Source organism: Pelophylax lessonae (assembly GCF_965119305.1).
Source record: "Pelophylax lessonae genome assembly, chromosome: 4".
In the NCBI taxonomy this organism is placed as follows: domain Eukaryota; kingdom Metazoa; phylum Chordata; class Amphibia; order Anura; family Ranidae; genus Pelophylax; species Pelophylax lessonae.
In genome coordinates this window covers 526,055,203-526,075,730 of record NC_138771.1, presented here as the reverse complement: position 1 = coordinate 526,075,730, position 20,528 = coordinate 526,055,203, and the positions used below count along the sequence as shown (strand labels likewise).

Genomic DNA, 20,528 nt, shown 5'->3' with positions numbered 1-20,528 from the left:
GAGCCACGAATGGCGGCGAGAGGGGGGGTGTCCCCTCCCGCTCCTTGTAATGACAACCGAGCGGCTTTTCAGCCACATCGGTTGTCATTACAAGACCGCCGACCGTCGGCTATGGATGCTGGTACTGGGGTGATGCTTCTAGCTGTAGGCATCACTCCGGTACAGCACGTTCCCGAAATATCGGCAATATCTGTAACCTCCGGGGGCTGATTCCGAAATATCGGAAAAAGTGCATATCAGCCTTCGATATATATCGGCATTGCCGATAATCGGTCAATCCCTACTTTCTATTCTCTCTCCACTCTATCCAAAACTAAAAAAAATGTTTTGCTTTTAGATATACTTTAATTTACAAGTCTTAATTAGAAAGATCTGACATGTCAAACTATACAGCAACATCAGTTATTCTGAAAATCTCCACTTCTTTTTATTAAAAGCTGTCCTTGAGCTCCAGACAGTGACTTTGCCTAGGCTTAGATCATCTCATCAGTCTGCTGCAGGCAGGGGTGAGCATTTCCTCAGTCTCCCCTCCCCCAGTGACCAGACTGCAACATTGTAACTTTGTTGTAGCCAAATAAAAGCTGAGAGGTTGCAACAGGGGCAGACATTTGTGAATACAGTCAAGAACTGCACAGGTATTGGGATTTACAAGATTGTGTTAATTTCTGAGCCAGATTTGTAATTTTGTCCAGTCAATCCTGAGGTTTACACAGCCCGCTCATGGAGTACAGCCAGGTTGCTGACCTGACTACATCATGCAAGCGATGGAAGCATATGGACATACATGCACTTACTGTATGTCTGTATGAGTTGAGATATATACTATGTAAAATCATTGCTGCGCTCAGATCCATTTAAAATTGCTGATCCAATATTGTACACATGAGCCCTTTATCCAGACTTTCAGATTTTAGCACTTCTGCAGTGGTTGCTGGGTTGCAGTTTTGATCTTTGTTTGATCTCTTGTCATTGCCAGGGGTTGCTGTTGAATAGAACACCCCAGGCTCTGTAGAATGCTCCTTTCTCCCTCCATCTAATGGCCGGCTCTGCCTTGTTCGGGCTGCTCATCTATCATCATTTTTCAGCCGATTTGTGTTTTGGGGATGCAGTGTCGCCTGTTAATCTGTTTGTTTTTACAGATAATCTTTCCTTAGCAACAGATGGTGACATTAAGATGAACTTTCCACTATTATAAATCTAGCCATAGACATTAAAGGGCTGGCAGACATGCGGCACAAACTGACTGCCCAAAGACAAAAGAATTGTGCATAAACATGTATGCTTGACTCACCACTATGTACACGGCAATGCCTGATTACAGGTTAACTCCATCAAAGCTTTTTTATTTTCTAATTTTGGATAGAGAAGTAAGGGTTAGAATCTGGGTCCGATTTTTATTACTGTCTGTGTCCACATCAGGGAGATTTCCCTGCATTTCCTGCCCTAGATACACAACAGGAGGTGGAAATCTCTTTAAAATGAAGAGGTATCCAAGCTCTGACAGTTATCACCAGAACAGGGGTTGCCATTGGAGGCTTTCCTCTGTTCCTGTGAGAACGGACAACAATATTGGCTCCCGTTGCTGTCAATCAAATGCTGTGAGCAGGACAGGAGCAGGATGCTGTGTGTATATATAAACGCAGGCAGCGAGGCTTGAGATCGAGCCCGCATGAGTGCCCCCATAGTAAGCAGCTTCCTATGGGGGCACTTGCTGAAGAGGAGGAGCCAGGAGCACCAGTGAGGGACCCCAATAGAGAAGGATTGGGCTGCTCTGAGCAAAATCATTGCACAGGAACAGTGACATGTTTATTATTTAACCACTTTAAGACCGGAAGATTTTTCCCCCTTAATGACCAGGCCCTATTTTGCAATTCGGTACTGCGTTACTTTAACGGACAATTGCGCGGTCATGCGACGCTGTTCCCAAATAAAATTGACGTCCTTTTTTTCCCACAAATAGAGCTTTCTTTTGGTGGTATTTGATCACCTGTGGGATTTTTTTTTTTTTTTTTTGCTCTATAAACAAAAAAAGAGCGACAATTTTGAAAAAAAAACAATATTTTTCACATTCTGCTATATGACATTCTCAAAAAAAATTTTAAAAATCAAAATTATTTAACATTTTAGGCCAATTTGTTTTCTGCTACATATTTTTGGTAAAAAAAAAAATCGCAATAAGCATACTTTGATTGGTTTGCACAAAGGTTATCGTGTCTACTAACTACAGGAAAGATTTATGTCATTTTTATTGTCTTTTTTTTTTTACAAGTAATGGCAGCGATCTGCGATTTTTTTGCGGGACTGTGACATTGCGGCGGACAGATCGGACCCCTAACTGACATTTTTGACACTTTTGGGGGGACCAGTGACATTTCTACAGCGATCAGTGCTAAAAATGTGCACTGTTACTGTACTAATGACACTGGCAGGGAAGGGGTTAACAGTATAGGTGATTAAGGGGTTAAATTATTTCAAGGGTTCCTCTGTGTTAAAAAGGTTGAGAAAGGCTGCTCTATACATTTGAGAGCACGAGAGTGTGAGGAAAATTCATGTGGTGAGTGTATATGTGATGGGGAAGCATCTGGTGAGTGTATATGTGATGGGGAAGCATCTGGTGAGTGTACATGTGATGGGGAAGCATCTGGTGAGTGTATATGTGATGGGGAAGCATCTGGTGAGTGTATATGTGATGGGGAAGAATCTGGTGAGTGTATATGTGATGGGGAAGCATCTGGTGAGTGTATATGTGATGGGGAAGCATCTGGTGAGTGTACATGTGATGGGGAAGCATCTGGTGAGTGTATATGTGATGGGGAAGCATCTGGTGAGTGTATATGTGATGGGGAAGCATCTGGTGAGTGTATATGTGATGGGGAAGCAGCCGGCGAGTGTATATGTGATGGGGAAGCATCTGGTGAGTGTACATGTGATGGGGAAGCATCTGGCGAGTGTACATGTGATGGGGAAGCATCCGGTGAGTGTATATGTGATGGGGAAGCATCTGGTGAGTGTATATGTGATGGGGAAGCAGCCGGTGAGTGTATATGTGATGGGGAAGCATCTGGTGAGTGTATATGTGATGGGGAAGCATCTGGTGAGTGTACATGTGATGGGGAAGCATATGGTAAGTGTATATGTGATGGGGAAGCATCTGGTGAGTGTACATGTGATGGGGAAGCATCTGGTGAGTGTATATGTGATGGGGAAGCATTTGGTGAGTGTATATGTGATGGGGAAGCATCTGGTGAGTGTATATGTGATGGGGAAGCAGCCGGTGAGTGTATATGTGATGGGGAAGCATCTGGTGAGTGTATATGTGATGGGGAAGCAGCCGGTGAGTGTATATGTGATGGGGAAGCAGCTGGTGAGTGTATATGTGATGGGGAAGCATCTGGTGAGTGTATATGTGATGGGGAAGCATCTGGTGAGTGTATATGTGATGGGGAAGCATCTGGTGAGTGTATATGTGATGGGGAAGCATCTGGTGAGTGTATATGTGATGGGGAAGCATCTGGTGAGTGTATATGTTATGGGGAAGCATCCAGTGAGTGTATATGTGATGGGGAAGCATATGGTGAGTGTATATGTGATGGGGAAGCATCCAGTGAGTGTATATGTGATGGGGAAGCAGCTGGTGAGTGTATATGTGATGGGGAAGCATCTGGTGAGTGTATATGTGATGGGGAAGCATCTGGTGAGTGTATATGTGATGGGGAAGCATCTGGTGAGTGTATATGTGATGGGGAAGCATCCAGTGAGTGTATATGTGATGGGGAAGCAGGGACACGTGTGCCTAACTCACGTGTGTGAGTTATGAAGATTGTATGACCAGTGTGAATTTGGATACAGTTTTTCCACTACAAAGGAAGATGGATTGAGAGATTTAAAGCACATGAACTCTCTAATGGACTGAACTGTCTTTCCACTTTTGCACGTTATATTGTAAGTGTTACTGCTACTCACATCTTCCATCCAAAGTATATTATGTACTGGCCAGTCAGCATGCGCGCAGTCCTACGAAACGACGTACAGGTTCGTCGTTTCGCGGGACAGAGCCGACCTGCCGTCGTATCAGTACGGCGGCTGGTCGGCAAGCGGTTAATCATTCAAAGTCGCAGCTTTGCCATTTAGATTTTAGACCCGCATAGGGCCAAGATATTGTGAATAATCTGGCGCAGAGGTAGGATTAATGGTTTATTATTCATTGACCATTTTGTTCTGGTATTTCTGGTTATAAAGTAAGTGTTTGCTGAATGTTTCTTTGTAATAAGAAAAAAAAGAGAAGGTTTTACACTAGGGAGACTTCCCTCTTCCTTCTTATTGTTTCATGCTGGGAGATGATTGTTATTATTAATGAGCCAAGCGATGCTGCTGTTTGTTGCCAAAAAAGGGGACCCATGGAACGTCTTTCCCCTCCCAGACATATATAAAACAGCACTAAAAAGCCACATGTATGAGAGGTGGAGGCATTGGGGAGGAGTTAGTAACATGACCACGCCCATGTAGGGGCACCAGAAATATTTCTGCACCCAGGCATCTATGACCCTAGGATCAGCCTTGAGAAGTGGTTAAAGGATTTGTAAAGGCCGAAGGTTTTTTCATCTTAATGCATTACGATAAAAAGCCTTCTGGGTGTAGCAGCCTCCCCAGCACCCCCTAATACTTACCTGAGCCCTATCTCTATCCAGCGATGTCCACAAGTCCCTCGGCCGTACGGGACTCTCCCTCCTGATTGACTGAGACACAGCAGTAGTGCCATTGGCTCCCGCTGCTGTCAATCAAAGTCATTTAGCCAATCAGAAGAGAGAGGGGTGGGGCTGAATGGCAGCTCTATGTCTAAATGGACACAGGGAGCTGCAGCTCGGCTCAGGTGCCCCCATAGCAAACTGCTTGCTGTGGGGGCACTCAACAGGAGGGAGGGGCCAGGAGCACCATAGAGGGACCCGAGAAGAGGAGGATCCGGGCTGCCCTGTGCAAAACCAACTGCACAGATAAAGTAAGTATAACATGTTTGTTATTTAAAAAAAAAAAAACACAAGACTTTCCATTCACTTTACCATTGCCTATAGATGGGCTTCAAGACATTTTTTCCAATTGTGCCACTTATCATATGGCTTGAGACTGCAGTTGTACTTCAATAAAATGTATTTATTACAGGCATATATACTATATCTATGTAGCTCCATTTAGCACTATTCATTCACATTAGTCTCTGCTCTCAAAGAGCTTACTAGGGCTGCAACTAATGATTATTTTGTCTGTTGACTAATCTAGTGATTATTTTTCCGATTAGTCGACTAATCTAACGATTATTTTTATTTTTTTTTTTGCTTAATTGAGTGTTCTTTTGATTAGCTAATTAATCCTGTAAATAATACAGACCCCTTAGTAAGCCCCCCTCCCAATACAGACCCCTCAGTAAGCCCCCCTTCCAGTACAGACCCCTCAGTAAGCCCCCCTCTCACTACAGACCCCTCAGTAAGCCCCCCTCTCAGTACAGACCCCTCAGTAAGCCCCCTTCTCAGTACAGACCCCTCAGTAAGCCCCCCTCTCAGTACAGACCCCTCAGTAAGCCCCCCTCCCAGGACAGACCCCTCAGTAAGCCCCCTTCCAGCACAGACCCCTCAGTAAGCCCCCTCCCAGTACAGACCGCTCAGTAAGCCCTCCCACCTAGTACAGACCCCTGAGTAAGCCCTCCCACCTAGTACAGACCACTTAGTAAGCCCCCCCTCCCAGTGCAGACCCCTCAGACTCACCTGCGATCACATGCTGCTGCTGGAGTGGCGCGTGACATCTCGTCTGTGTGGGACAGTGGGAGGGATCAGCCTGCAGCGGCCCCAATCAATGCAGCGGCCCGGCCGGTAATGCCCGCCGTATCTTGGTATCCCGGTAGGCCAGTCCGGCCAGGGGGTGTGTGACATCACGTGTGATGCATCGACGCCTTTCACGCACGTCGACGTATTTCTGTAGTCGATGCAATCGATTACATTGACGCATCGTTGCAGCACCAGAGCTTACAATCTAAAGTCTCTATCTCATATTCATAGAAACACATACCGGGACCAGTTTAGACAGGAGTCAGTCTATCAGCATGTCTTTGGAATGGGGGAGGAAAGCGCAATACCCGGAGGAAACCCACACAAGCACAGGGAGAACATGCAAACTCCATGCAGATAGTGTCCTGGTCAGGATTCAAACCCAGGTACTCACCACTGTGCTGCCAAGAAAAAATAAAAAAAAAACATTTTACCAATTCCGCTACCTGTTTTCACTCCAGCGCCCCCGCCCCGACCTCGCTCCTGCCCTGACAATCTTCAGGTATGGTAATTATTCTATAATCTGAGCATGGCACGCCGCCCGTTTATGCCCTGGGAGACCCTTTCCCGGTAAATGTCCGAACTAATACATTTCCCCTCCTCCCTTGTTCTGTGTGCCTGAGGCTTTCTCATTAGAAGTCTGTTAAGTACTCATGATATTGGAATACAGCTACTTTAAATGTCACAGCAGGTAGGGAACTCTGCGAAGCATGACGCCACCATTCATTATGCCACACCATGAATGCCATGTTTTATTTGAATACATTTCCCTACATTTAGGGGGAATATACACTTCTGGATCTCCTTAGAGAGCGGAGCTGATTGTTGGGGTTCTTTCTGAATTTTTGCTTGTCCTTTTTAATTATAAGCCATTGAAGCAGAAATAAACCGCTAGAGAAAAAATGCTAATATGTGCTGTAATGTTGAAGTATGCACAGTGTATTTGCACATTATGACAGACCTATCCAGTAAAGCCATCCCCTTCAGCACTGTGATACCCACCCTTACCTCTATGGCTGGGGCTTCCATCTTCTCCTGGGTTTGGAAACTTTGTCCTCTTGATTGGTTGGGCCGGTAGGATGTAAACATAGGTGTGCGCAGGGGGTGTGTCAGGTGTCAGCTCTGAGGAAGAGGGGACATCCCTCGAAACGCGCCGGCTTCTTTTGGAGATATTCATTCCACGACTGTCGCTGACCAGCAGGCTATGCCAGGTGGAAATCTGGGCGAATTTACACTATATTTGCTTGAATTGTCATCCTATTTTGTGAGTATGATGTGTATATATTTTTAATACAACCATTTTTGCAAAGGTAATGCACTAGGTGGGTGCGCCCTCTCTATTTTTTCTTTTTAGGTGTGTCAGGTGTGCCTGGGCACACCCTAATCATTACCTATGTGCAGTGCCGAGTCCCCCTACTGCCTGGGCTGCCCTTGCATTGGCCCTTCCCCACTCCATAGTACTGCTGGCTTCCCTCCTCTCCCCCCCCCCCCCAGCTGCTGCAGTGGATGTTTCAGAATGGAGAGTGGGGGAAGGGGCTAGTAAATGTCATTTACCAGTGCCTTCCTTTTCTAAATGAACACAGTGAACACACTCACTGACTGTGTTCATTCATAACTAAAGCATAGTAAACTGTATTTACTATGCTTCAGTTTGTGAATAAGCAGGAATAGCGGCAGGGGGGGGGCAGAGACGGTTCACACACACACAGGAGTAGACAGGGAGGAAGGGAGAGGGGGGAGAGAGAGGTGAGCAGCAGGATGACAGAGGCATGTAACCTGACCACGGTAATCATGGATCAGCAGCCATGATTACCATGGTCAGCACACTAAGGGGGACACAGGAAGTGGCAGGATCAACCAGGCTTTTTACAGCTTAGAAGGGGACAGGTTATATAGCGCAGGCACTGTGCTGTTTAAACTGCTATAAGGGAACAGGATCTCTTTTATTGTGGGGGGGGGGGGGGGTAACAACCACTTTAACTTCAATCCACAGATTTCCCTAACAGTACTTTTTTTCTGCACCCAGATGTCCTCAGTCTGATGATTAGCCTAATTTATCTAGCTTTCGCTGAGCCCAGGTCACCCTGAATCAGCCACCAGCATTGATTGGACAGTGAAAAGAGAAGCAGTACAGTGATGAGCTAATTTCTCTGTCATTCTGCTCTCTCCTTCTATCAGCATGCTTTGTGTCAACACATGAACTGATTGGCTCCTTGTACTGCTTCTTCCTCTCACACTCCAGCTCTGCTGTACAGGGACTGCAAGAAGCAGATACCAGGTCAGATTCGGGTACTTGCATGACTTGCAGTTAAAAATGACATCTAATGATGTATTGATGATTACAGAGCTGCATTAACTTGTGTGTTTTATATCAGCCTGGAGGTAAATCTGGAAGCGTTTAGAGACATATTAATATTAATCTCAGTCTTTTTTTATTGTCTTCGTTCTATTCTTTGGTCACAGCAGGCCTGCAGATGCTCTCAGTTTCTAATACGGTCCTCCATTTCTCATTCAAACTGCGACTTGGAACTTCCTCCCCAACTTCCATTCTTCCAGATAAACGTCTGGCGGAACGAGCCGTCTGGGCAGTTGTCCTCCATACAGCTGCTCCTGTGACAAGTCGCCGATCTATAATTAGCGCTTTTATTAGCCGCGCTTGTTTACAATGCTGACTTGTCACATCCTTCCAGGCAATTCTTTCAGTGTAATATCAAAACACTTTGGCAGAACAGATGGGAAGATGGCTGAATCATCGCAGGTTTCAGGTGGAGATCAGACAAACATCTGTGCACATCTGGGCTTTATGGAGGAGTTATCTGACGGCTGAGATGGGAAGTGAGTCCCTCAGCTAAAGAGAACCTGTCACAATAGCTGGGCTGAAGCTGTGTGTGATGCTGCTTGGCTGAGCTTTGCAGAATTTGGCAAAGGAATCTCCAGGTGTGACGGACCGGGATTTCTAAATATAAATACTTAGATAATTTACTTAACCACTTTACCACCGGATAATTTTGCTGTCTTACGTCCAGGCCACTTTTTGCGATTCGGCACTGTGCGACTTTAACTGACAATTGCGCGGTCTTGCAACGCCGTACCCAAACGAAATTTAATTTTTTTCCCACAAACAGAGCTTTCTTTTGGTGGTATTTGATCACCTGTGCAATTTTTACTTTTTGCCCTATAAACAAAAAAAGAGCGTAAATTTTGAAAAGATAACATTATTTTTCACATTTTTTTATATGAAATTCCCCCCAAAAAAATGTAAAAACAAAAATTTTTTTTACACTTTTGGCCAATTTGTTTTCTACTACCTATGTTTGGTAAAAAAAAATCACAATAAGCGTATTTTGATTGGTTTGCGCAAAAGTTATTGCGTTTACTAACTAAGGATCGGACCCTTGACTGACATTTTTGACACTTTTGGGGATACCAGTGACATTACTACAGTAATCAGTGCAATACATATGCACTGTTACTGTAAAAATGACACTGGCAGGGAAGGGGTTAATTTTATTGGAGAGGGAGGGGTTAATGTATGCCTGGTGCTTACTGACGTGTGTGGGGGGAGGTGACTGAGTGACACAGGGACAGATCGCATGTTCAGCTATGCTGAACCCTGCAATCTGTCTCTGTTTGTCACTTAGGAGATCTGCCCGCTTTGTTTACACAAGCGGGCAGATCTCCAGACTCGATTCCCCGACGATCACCGCCGCTCCTCCCCTGGCCCGACTCCCGCTGTGGCTGAAAACAGCGGGAGCGAGCCTCCGGCGGCGCGCGAGCGCCGCCCACAAGGGGAGGAGTCCAGCGACGTAGGTCTAGCCACTTTACCGCAGTACAGTACAGCCCACTTTACCGCAGTACAGTACAGCCCACTTTACCGCAGTACAGTACAGTGGTTAACCACTTGCCGACCGCCTGCCGCAGATATAGGTACGAGGGTTCACGGGAGCGCTCCTGGGAGCGAGCGTGCACCGCCCCCACTAGGCAGCGGGGATGCCAATCCACGGGGCCGGCAGCCGCGATCGTTCCACACTGAGAGAGAACGACGGTCTGCTGTTGTAAACACAGCTGACCGTTCTTCTCCCTGGAATGATCACAGGTCTCTATGTTAATTTCACAAGTCCCTCCCCCATACAGTTAGAAAACGCTCCCCTAGGCTCACACTTAACCCTTTGATCGCCCCATGGGTTAACCCCTTCCCTGCCAGTGTCATTATTACAGTAACAGCGCATATTTTTAGCACTGATTACTGTAGTAATGTCACTGGTCCCCCCAAAAGTGTCAAAAATGTCAGTTAGGGGTCCGATCTGTCTGCAGAAATGTCGCAGTCCTGCTAAAAATTTCAGATCACCGCTATTACTAGTAAAAAATAAATAAAGAATAAAAATGACATAAATCTTTCCTCTAGTTTGTAGACGCGATAACTTTTGCACAAACCAATCAAAATACGCTTATTGGGATTTTTTTTTACAAAAATATGTAGCAGAATACAAATTGGCCTGAAAGGATTAAAAAATTTTATTTTTTTATTTTTTTGGGGGAGTGTTATATAGCAGAAAGTGAAAAATATTGTTTTTTCAGAATTATCGCTCTTTTTTTGATTATAGCGCAAAAAATAAAAATCGCACAGGTGATCAAATACCGCTAAAAGAAAGCTCTATTTGTGGGGAAAAAAGGACATCAATTTTATTTAGGTACAGCGTCGCACGACCGCACAATTTTCCGTTAAATTAACACAGTGCCGAATCGCAAAAATTGGCCTGGTCATAGGGGGGCAAATCCTCCCAGTCCAGAAGTGGTTAAACAATTTTTATACCCTGCAATGTCTTACAAATAACATAAATAGGAAATCTGACTACCCCAGAAAGGATCAATTCTTGTGCTCCTGCCTCCTTGCACATCATAGCCCTCTTCTCTCTTGGGAGTGTCTAATTACTGTCTGTGCCGGCCCAGCTCCTTCTCCCTTCACCTTATCTTCCTACATAACCTTTTATGTAGCTGCAAGCAAAAAAAGAAAAGGAGAATACTGTACCTAAATGACAGCTCTGAGTCTGCTGGGGCTGCTGACATCATATCCAAGATGGCGACACCCAGCAGTAGTCTCAAAACTTTTGGATGTTTGCACAAGGGAGGATTTAACAGGTGAATAACATGAAAAAAATACATTAACCCCTTGGCACAGAATGTACACAAATATGCGGCCCCACTCGACTGGGCTTTTTTCCATGGGGACGCATATTTGCTGGGAGTGCTCTGAACTGTGTGCTCCCAGCACAGAGACAGGGGTTTCACTGAGAGTCCTGTACTAATGATTGGCACCCGGAACTCCCGATTCTGGATCACCTGTAATAGCCTCTGATTGGCTATCATAGTAATTATTCCCTGTGAACCTACCCCTGTGTTTTCTCTCTCTGTGAGTGGAGGAGACATGTATGATACACATATCTCTCTTTCTCCTTGCAGAGCAAAAAAAAAAGCAGTGATGGGGAACCTTGGCACCCCAGATGTTGTGGAACTACATTTCCCATGATGCTCAACTACACTGCAGAGTGCATGAGCATCATGGGAAATGTAGTTCCAAAACATCTGGGGTGCCGAGGTTCCCCATCACTGGTCTAGAGACAAGGTATCTTTATAGAGATCCCATCAGGTGTTTTTTTAAGTTTCACGTGAACAGTCCCTGCAAACGAAGAGCATTCATACTCACCTCTCCAGGAGCCTGTGTCTCCTACCTTCTCTTCTGTTCCATAGTTGCAGCCTCCATAATACTCTTTAGCGTTCAAAACTTCCAGTGTTAAATATCCCCCCCCCCCCAACACATGCTGTGGTTCTATCCCCTGACCCCTATTTCACTGCTAAGTCCTACAGTGACATGAGAGTTGAAGGATGGAATCATGGCACGTGGAGGAGGAGTAAGGCATCTGAAAGAGTTTTCTGGAGGCAGCAACCATGGAATGAAGGGGTGGGTAGGAGACCACGGGCCAAGAAAGGTGAGTATAAATACTGTACAAATGCAAGGACCTTTAATCTGAATTTTTAAAACACCTAACCATCTTGCTCTAAATGATAAGTGCACTTTATTTTCAATATCTCTTTTTAGTGTACTTTAAACAAATGGCACTTATCCTTTTCGACCCCACTGTGCTAAGATAGCCCCCATCCCCAGATACATATGTGCCGTGCAATGGTGGGTTTGTTTGCATTCCGCTGCTATTCTATCATGTGTTGGATGTGCCAGCACTGTAGCTTCCCATAAGATTCTATAGGGCTGTCTCTTGAGAACCCTGCCTTGGAAGACGGCCTCATGGATCCCTTTGGAAAGCTCATCTGCGCATTTGTGTGTTTGATGTGTAGTGCTTCCCCTAAGTAATAACTGTTTTTTCCCTAAGAGTACAGAGGTTGCCAGTCAACCAAGCACTAGTCCATACACCCATGGCTGCAATGAATCAGTCTAAAGCTAGTCATAGATGGCCCAAATTTTGGCTAGTTCAGCAGGGACCAGCCGAGATTCAAACCATGTATGGGCAGGCTGAATGTATCCAAGTTGATTGATCGTTCAACTAGGGTACAACTAGCCTGTCGGATATTAAATGTGATTATTGCTAGCAGCTATTATAGCTGCTATAGAAGTAATCACTGTGTTCTCCCAGTGGGGACGCCCCCACCCCCCAGTTGGAAGAACAGAATGCTTCTTCGGGAGGGAGTCATTGATGGGGCAATCGTGATTGGAGGAAATAAAATCACTCTGTCAATGGCCAGCTTAAGGATTGTCTTTTTTTAAGTTTATTGCTTAAAGAAAGTTAAGGGAGGGGAAGTAGGACATGGGATACTTCAAAACACTCGGCTCTTAGTGATCAGAGGACAATCTACTCCTGGACAGGAGTGTCGGACAGTGTAAAGCCCCACAGCTGAAGACCATGAGGCAAGTCTTTTGGCATCTGGTGCCTTGCCCTGATGCAAACTGTTGGTACCCAGTGCAGTTCACAGAACACTTTGCAGTCATAGGTAATAGTTAATGGTCATTACCCACAAGTCCCCAGGGCAGCTGGCACCTTCCAGCTTCTTCTGGACATAGTCCCCTGTGGAGAGGTTCTGCAAACAGCTTCACACAGAGTCCATCATGGCCCTCAGCTCTGTCACCAATACCAACAGTTTGCATTAAGGCAAGGCACCAGATGCCAAAAAGACTTGCCTCATGGCCTCCAGAGCAGTTGTACAGTCCATGGGCTGCTTAAGTGTAGCAGTCCCCTCCTGGTTCTGGAACCCTCCTGGGGAGAAGGAATAATGCCCTCCACTTAGACTATTAACCATCATTCCAGCCACCTTGTGAACACTCCTTGCCAGGGATTGGTTGGAACCTGACAAATATTCAAGCTGTTTGTTTTGAATCTCCTGCTCTGAACTCTGGATGGTTCTTCCAGAGGTAGGAGGAAGCAATCAAATTCCCAGCCTGTGAAACCCTGAACAGGCCAGAACAAACGAATACTGCTCCGTTGAATATGGAAGAAGCCAAACTAAATTTACCTAGCATCCTGCACTAGAAGGGTGCTACAAACCTACTCCTGGGACCTGGAAGTTTTGCGTTTGTAGAATATGTCATATGAGCATGTGTGGGTAAGCAGCAATGCATCAAAGCATTGGCATTTACCCGAGAACTGCATACAGCCATTCACTTGTGGCTCAGGCACAGGAAAACACTTGTATTTTTATGCTACAGCAGATTTGCATCTCAAAATATCTGCGTCAATTAGGCCATAGCACAGCACATGCAGAAGTGCATTATTTCACAAACCTTTTGGCAGCAAAAACATTTTCCATCTGCGTGTTTTAGCTGTGTAGATGTTTGCTCGGTGTTACCCTTTAAATCACAGAATGAGGTAGTAGGACCTTTTCTATTTTCATTAGCGTGTACGCTTCCTCTCTGGTCCATGATTTATTGCATTTAATCACTGCTCTGTTGTTTTTATCTCCCGTTGGGAGTTGGTCGTTGTATTCTTTCGGCTGTTTATTGTCTCGGGGAAGATCCTGCTTCATGATCCGTAAATGTGAATGACGGATTCTGCAGGACTACAAGATATAAGATTATTACATTTATTGATCGTAAACACAGCACAGAAAGTGAGGCCTTTGTTTAACTAATGATTTGTAATCATGGCGTATTTTATTCCTGTCTGACCATCAACGCAACAACATGAATCATGCTTTGACTGATAGTGTGGCCCATTGCTAGGCCTCATGTATTGGGGCATATCTCCAAAGCAGTATATGTCACTAGGCATGTGCAATTTAATTCATAACGAATCTAAATTCGGATGAATTTTGCATCTTTCGGACATTCGAAAACCCCCGAATGTCCAAGAAAAATATAAGGAATTTCAACTAATACGAAAGAAATTATAACGAAAATAACAAATAATTTTGACATTACTTGTTAATTTGTTAAAGGTCTAATGAAACAGCAGGTGGACTCGGAGTAAATCTTACAGTCTAATCAGCTGATTCATTCTGTGCTGGAGGTTGGATTACTGGCAAAGTACATTCTTGAGAAGTGAGCAGTGGCGACCACACCAGCTCCAGCCCACACACCTTAACCCCCCCCCCCGCCCCCGGTCGCCGGCTCACTCACCCTGACATGTGGATGGCAGCCAGCGGTGGCGGCGGCTTCCCCCTCAGTCTCCTCCGTGGGTCGGGCTTCCACTGCGTCTCCTCCCTCCTCCTCCTCCTTGGCCAATAGCATGGCTTCTTCTTTGGGCCAATCGGGAAACGGGTCTCAGGACCCGCTTCCTGATAGGCCAGGAGGAGAATCCCTGTGACAATAGGGAATATTCATTCACTATTGTCACACAACTGGGTGGGCTCGGGGCGCAGTGCTCTGCGCCCCGAGCCCACCCTTTTTTGAAGCCTATTAGAGCCTCTGGTTCTAATCACGTGCTTAAAAAAACCCCATTGGAATTAATGCGTCCGGCGCCCTGCATGTAGAAATAATGGGCGTGATGCATGGATGGGGGGCGGTGCCCCTGTGCCCCCAATGGACAGGCTGCCACTGGAACTGAGTGAGAAGGGTGTTGTATTTAAGTGGAGGAGATGAGTTTTAAAAAGCAGCAGAAGAGATATTGTCATTGTGTGTGTGTGTGTGTTAATGGATTCAATAAACAAACGACTTCCTGAATTATGAATCATTATCAAGAATAAATATTCGATTCATTATAACGAATATATATACTCTACAGAAATAACAAATTATCCGAAAACAAATTAACGTGACATAACGAATATAACAGATTAAAATTATGAAAACGAAATAAAACTAAATTTTCTGTCATGCGCAAGTCTATATTTGACAGTCACCATGCATTTACTACAGGTGAATCCTCTATGAGCCTGTGTTTTTAATAACTTGATTGAATTAAGTGGTTAATTCACCACCAGTGAATTTTTGGTGAACAAGATATTCACTGCTTTATAAATGTGGCCTAAACTGTTCATGTTGTCTAATATTTCACAGAATTCTTTTCTGTGAACCTTCCTGAACTTATGAAGTGGCCATTGAAATAAGCTGGTGCAACAGAGTTAGAGGCTTCCAGGTGTCGCAGGCTCCATTCATCTCATTGGGAAGGGGTGCGCAGCAAGTTGAATACTTCCAAGTAACCATGGGTTTGCACAAAGCCATTTGCTTACTTCCCAACTTTCTTGAGGCTGGTTTTATACTGTGTGCGGACACGGCTCACAGCAGGGGTCCAATTCGTCCCTGTTATTAGTTTCAGGGACGAATCAGGCCCGAATTTTTGCCTGAATTCGGACCTGAAACAGAGCCAAAGACACACATGACCCTTGTGCTCCATGGCCGCCCCGGAGATGTGTGAACCGGCTCCATTGAGAGCTGCTCACAGTCTCCTGTCATGCAAATTGGATGCCCACATCCAGTTGGCATCAGTGTGAACCCAGACTAAAGTATGTTCACAAAAGACATACCCCTTGCCATGCCCCTAGTTACAGGGACCATATGAATTAAGGAATAACTAAAGGCAAACATTTTTTAGTTTTGGACAGAGTGGAAAGAAATTAGAACACCTGTCAGTTTCTATTGCGGTCTGTGCTCTCGTTAGGGAGATTCATCCTCTCTAATTGTCCAATTTACCATTATCATAGAAAGTAAAAGTAAAGAAAATCCCAAATTTTTGATTATCCCCAGAAAAGTAATAGAGGGGGAAATCTTCCAAAGGGAACTTTAATTCTGGTGACCTGGGAGTCCCTAAGGGATTCCCTTAACTTACAGGGATTTCTTTTCACTTCCTGTTTGGCTCTGGGACAGGAAGTGAAGGGAAATCTCCGCAATGGGACACAGATGGAGAAAAAAAAATCTAACAGGGGTTATATTCCTCCCTTACTCTATCCAAAATGAAAAAAAAAATAAATGTTTGCCTATAGTTCTACTTTAACTCACAAAAACTGGTTGGTTAAGCCCATAGGTTCTTTTTTTCACCACCACCTCCTTGCCTGTATACTTATTAAAAATAACAAATGCAATAATTTAGGACGCATTAACACTAAGTGCATTGGGCTGCATTTGTCAAATCAGGTCCAACACAATGACAAGCTGAAATCCATGTTGCGCCATTTGTGATGAAACATATTTCATACAAACACAGCCCAGCGTGCTACAACGTTTTACTATACGTCACAGTGCAAGTAAAGAAAAATAACATTTTTTTGCTTGTGTTGTGAAATAAAAGTACACATCAAAGAAATGTAATGTGTTAAAAACAAAATGTCAACTCAAGTGCATTTATTTTACATCAAAGCACAGTAACTGCAATGAAAGTGGTGTGAATCTAGGTTTGGATTTAAAGTTTAGAGTTGTACTGTATAACACTTTTAATAATTAAATAGTAGCTTCTTTATAGAAGACTATTGATCTGACCAAAAAGAGGGACAACTGAGAAGAGAAGAAGGATAGTGAGATTTGGTTACAAAAGAAAGACAGACCCTGCAAAGACGGGACGGTTGGGAGCTATGAATGTGGTTTAATGAAACCTTTCAGCCCCTTTTTTTTTCTTTTTTTTCTGGCAGAACAAGCGATCACCAGAACCCTATTTTGGCAGAGATTTCAGACACATTAGACACATTTTTTAAACTGATTTTTTTTCTATACATTTCATATCATTATATATTAAAATCTTTATAGGTAAGCCTTTAATATGGGGTTCCCCCATGAAATTGGCTTTGGTGAGCATTCTGATTTTGTAAAGAGAGTGCACACCAGCTGCAGTCTCTCTCTAACTAAATCTTTATGTAGAGCCATACAGAGGCAATGGGGCGACTCACTTTCCTGACATTATGCTGTGTCTAATTTGATTTTCAGCTATTTTTTTCAATAATCAGGCTATTTTTAGAAAAGCAGTTTAAACCTAAATGTACCTGCATGAATAGGGCTGGGCAGAAGGCTACAGGAAGGACCACTACTATCTGTGTGGAAGCAGTGGTCTCTCTGCAGTGGTCTGATATGCCCCTTTGCTGAGTCAGATCCAGGCAATCAGCTGATTGGAGAGTTCTAGTTTTGAGTCACCAAGGGGGCATATTGGACCTCTGTAGAAAGTTCTTTGCTTGCTCACAGATTGAACTGGCCCTCTCTAAAGCACCCTGCTCAGCCAGAATTTTTTTTTATTGGGGAGTGGCCTTCAATTCCGATTGCTTGTGTAGTCCATGAATTTGAGAAGGCCAAACAAAGGGGAAAATCTAGGTGCTCATGGGGTAAAGGAGCAGAATACACAAACTAGGCCTGACTCTAAAAGCTTTCCTAATTTTCAAAATGCAACAAGGCATGAGACTCAATGTCAGGGGCCTACACTTGGGAAAATCTTAGCTATGAAGTGCCCAAGAAATATTACAAGGAAGCATGTGATTTGGTCTTTGTCATCCATCCATAACCAAAATATCAGTTTTGGCTGAGCTGACTCTAGAGATGCTTTGGGGTGAGGAATACAGAAATATTATAGCACCTCTTATTCACTTGCAATCTCCATTCACACTTGTGCATCATGTCTGGAGTTTGGATGGATGTTATTAAAGAGACCTTCTCACCAGAGCATTCATTTCAACAAACATTTTTCTTAATAGTATCTGTTCATTTAAGATATTTTAGATATGTACCTTAAATTTTATATGCACAAAAAAATGCAAAATAAGCACAAGGGGCATTACTTACCTTCAGTGTGATGTGTCACTTATGCTTCTATTTTCTAGGTCAGTAGAAATCTTCTATTCTTCGATTCCCCTCTTAAGCCTGGTACACACTATTCGTTTTTTCAGCCATTGGCCGAGAGTACTGATCAGGAGTCGGTCTGCCTCTGGTTTTCCAACATGCACGTCCATACCGGCTGGCATACACACGGGCCGAATGTCGGCCGTTTTTTATTGAATCGGCCGATGTCGACTGGCATTTGGCCCGTGTGTACAGGGCTTTCCCCACCACCATAATTTTCCAGAACAACAATGGTTAATAGAACTAAAGGGCTGTCACACACTCACATCAGGAGTGACTTACAATGCATGCCCTTTCTGCCCAGGTACGCCATTCATAGAAGACCTTATTACAGGTTCTATGAATGAAATGTGATCTATGAATGGAGGAAGTGGACCTTTTAATCATCCACCTATCCTCCATTTATAGATCATATTTCATTCATAGACAATGTAGTAACCTATGTGATGTCAGCAGCCCCCCCAGACTCAGAGCTAAACCTTTCACTCCTCCCCTGTCAGCTACATAAAATGTTATGTAGGAATGGGAGGGGAGCAGAAGCTGGGCCAGCACAGACTTTAATTAGACACTCCCAGAAGAGGAGAGGGCTATGATGTACAAGGAAGGAAGGGGCTGTACTAGGGAATTTACTCTTCCTGAAGTACTGTAGTTAGATTTGCTAGCAAGTTTAAAGGCACATTGCAAGCACCCTATGACTAGAGAGGACCCTATGACTAGTAAGGAAAAGCACTGCAGGTAAGCATTTAAAATACTCAATATTGTGGGCTTGTACCTGCATTTTATAAGTTGGTGACAGGGTCTCTAACATTTTCTTATTATTCTTCACAAGCTCTCTACACATGTATGCATATCCTGATTTGCACATTTGAATTTAGCAGCCATGAAACATTCCATGGATGCCTGCCATGCAGTTTGTCCTTGGAAATCAGAAATTGAACGCACCTATGTAAAACATATTAAACCTCTCTATGTATAATATGTGCATTTTCCATGCAATAGTGTGACAAAGCCCTAATTAAACATTTCTACTTTTTGCAGGTTTTTCCAGCCCTAACATGACAGTCCTCTATTGTGTTACGCCAAGCTGGCCTGCTAACTGACTACAAGAAACTCCTGACTTGCCACACTGGTGATTTAAAAAGGTGGGTTGACAGTTCTATAGACAGTCCTGATTAGATCTGGTATGAAGGTCCCTACAGATACTGGACCAAGGATAGGCAAACAAATGTGGTAGTCAGGAGCCAGCCATTTAGCCATTTCAATCTTTGGACCAAGAGACTTTTTTTATAAGAATACAACAGAGAAGTACTGGCATTTGATTTAGGGACAACAGGGCTCCCAGTGCGAGCTAAAAGTATGGCCTGTGTACCCAGATTTGAGGGGCACCCTATGATTACAGAGGAATTGCTCACAACTATAGTGTTTAGAAAATTCTGTTAGTTTGTTAGGTTTTTTGGGTACACAGGTTCACACATTTTAAAGCTATGCTGTGAATGTGATTAATTTGGACTCCAAAGGTTGCCCTTCACATAAATTAACCTATAGAGAGCCTAAGAGTCACAAACGGGCTTTTACCAGGAAAGGGGGGACTTCCAACTCCTAGGGCTCTTTCACACGGGCGATCAGTTTTTTGCCTCTGCTCCGGTCCTTTTTTTTTTTTTTTCACGGAGCGGATGACACTTGTGTCACCTGCTCCGTATGTCCGCATATCATCCCATCCATTTGCGGATGATATACGGACATAATGTAAGTCTATAGGCATTGCAGATGTCAGCGGATGACACCACTGACATCCGATTTTGCTTCCTTTCCATTTTTTGAACGGGGGAAAATAGGGTTCTGTTCCGTTCCAAAGAACGGAACAGAACTGAAAGGAAGGAAATCGGATGTCAGCGGATGGTATTCCGCTGACATCCGCAATGCCATAGACTTACATTATGTCCGTAAATCATCCGCAAAAAAATAGGATGATTTGCGGACATACGGAGCGCCCGTGTGAAAGGGCCCTTAGTGTTCTAGTGTTCAGTAAGGTGGACCATCTGTTTAAAGGGCCATAAGGGAGCTTTGGGGTGGGGGATAGGAGCAGGGACAAGCTTGGCTTTTACAGGAAAGGTGGGAACTTCTGACCCCTACTAGATAGTAAGATTGGCCATCCCCTTAAAAAGCCTTGAAAAGGGTAGTGGTGCTTACAGGAGAGGTGGAGGTATGTATAAAAGTTAGAGTGGTTCTAAAGACAAAACATTTTTTACCTGAACCCCTTTGCGTTTTTTACTGAAACTAACTCCTGTTTATGTATTTTTTTGACTCTATATACACAGTTGCACTTGAACCAGTTGGCAACATGCTTATGTTAATGCAATCCATCAATATTTAAAAACAAAAAATTGTTTCTATGTTTAGTACAATATATGAATATTCCCTGGTCTTGTCTCCTTAACAATTCTGCAAATTCA

The 20,528-nt window shown here is 44.1% G+C and overlaps 1 protein-coding gene across 2 annotated transcripts in view; it reads left to right on the top strand.

Annotated features, from left to right (window-relative positions):
• PRR5 (proline rich 5) overlaps positions 1-20,528 on the top strand; it is a 199,386-nt gene that overhangs the window by 65,634 nt on the left and 113,224 nt on the right. For both annotated transcript variants that reach the window (XM_082253279.1, XM_082253280.1), the window contains exon 2: positions 19,114-19,217. The gene's annotated coding sequence lies outside the window, so the exon portion shown is untranslated. The remainder of the gene's footprint in view (positions 1-19,113; positions 19,218-20,528) is intronic.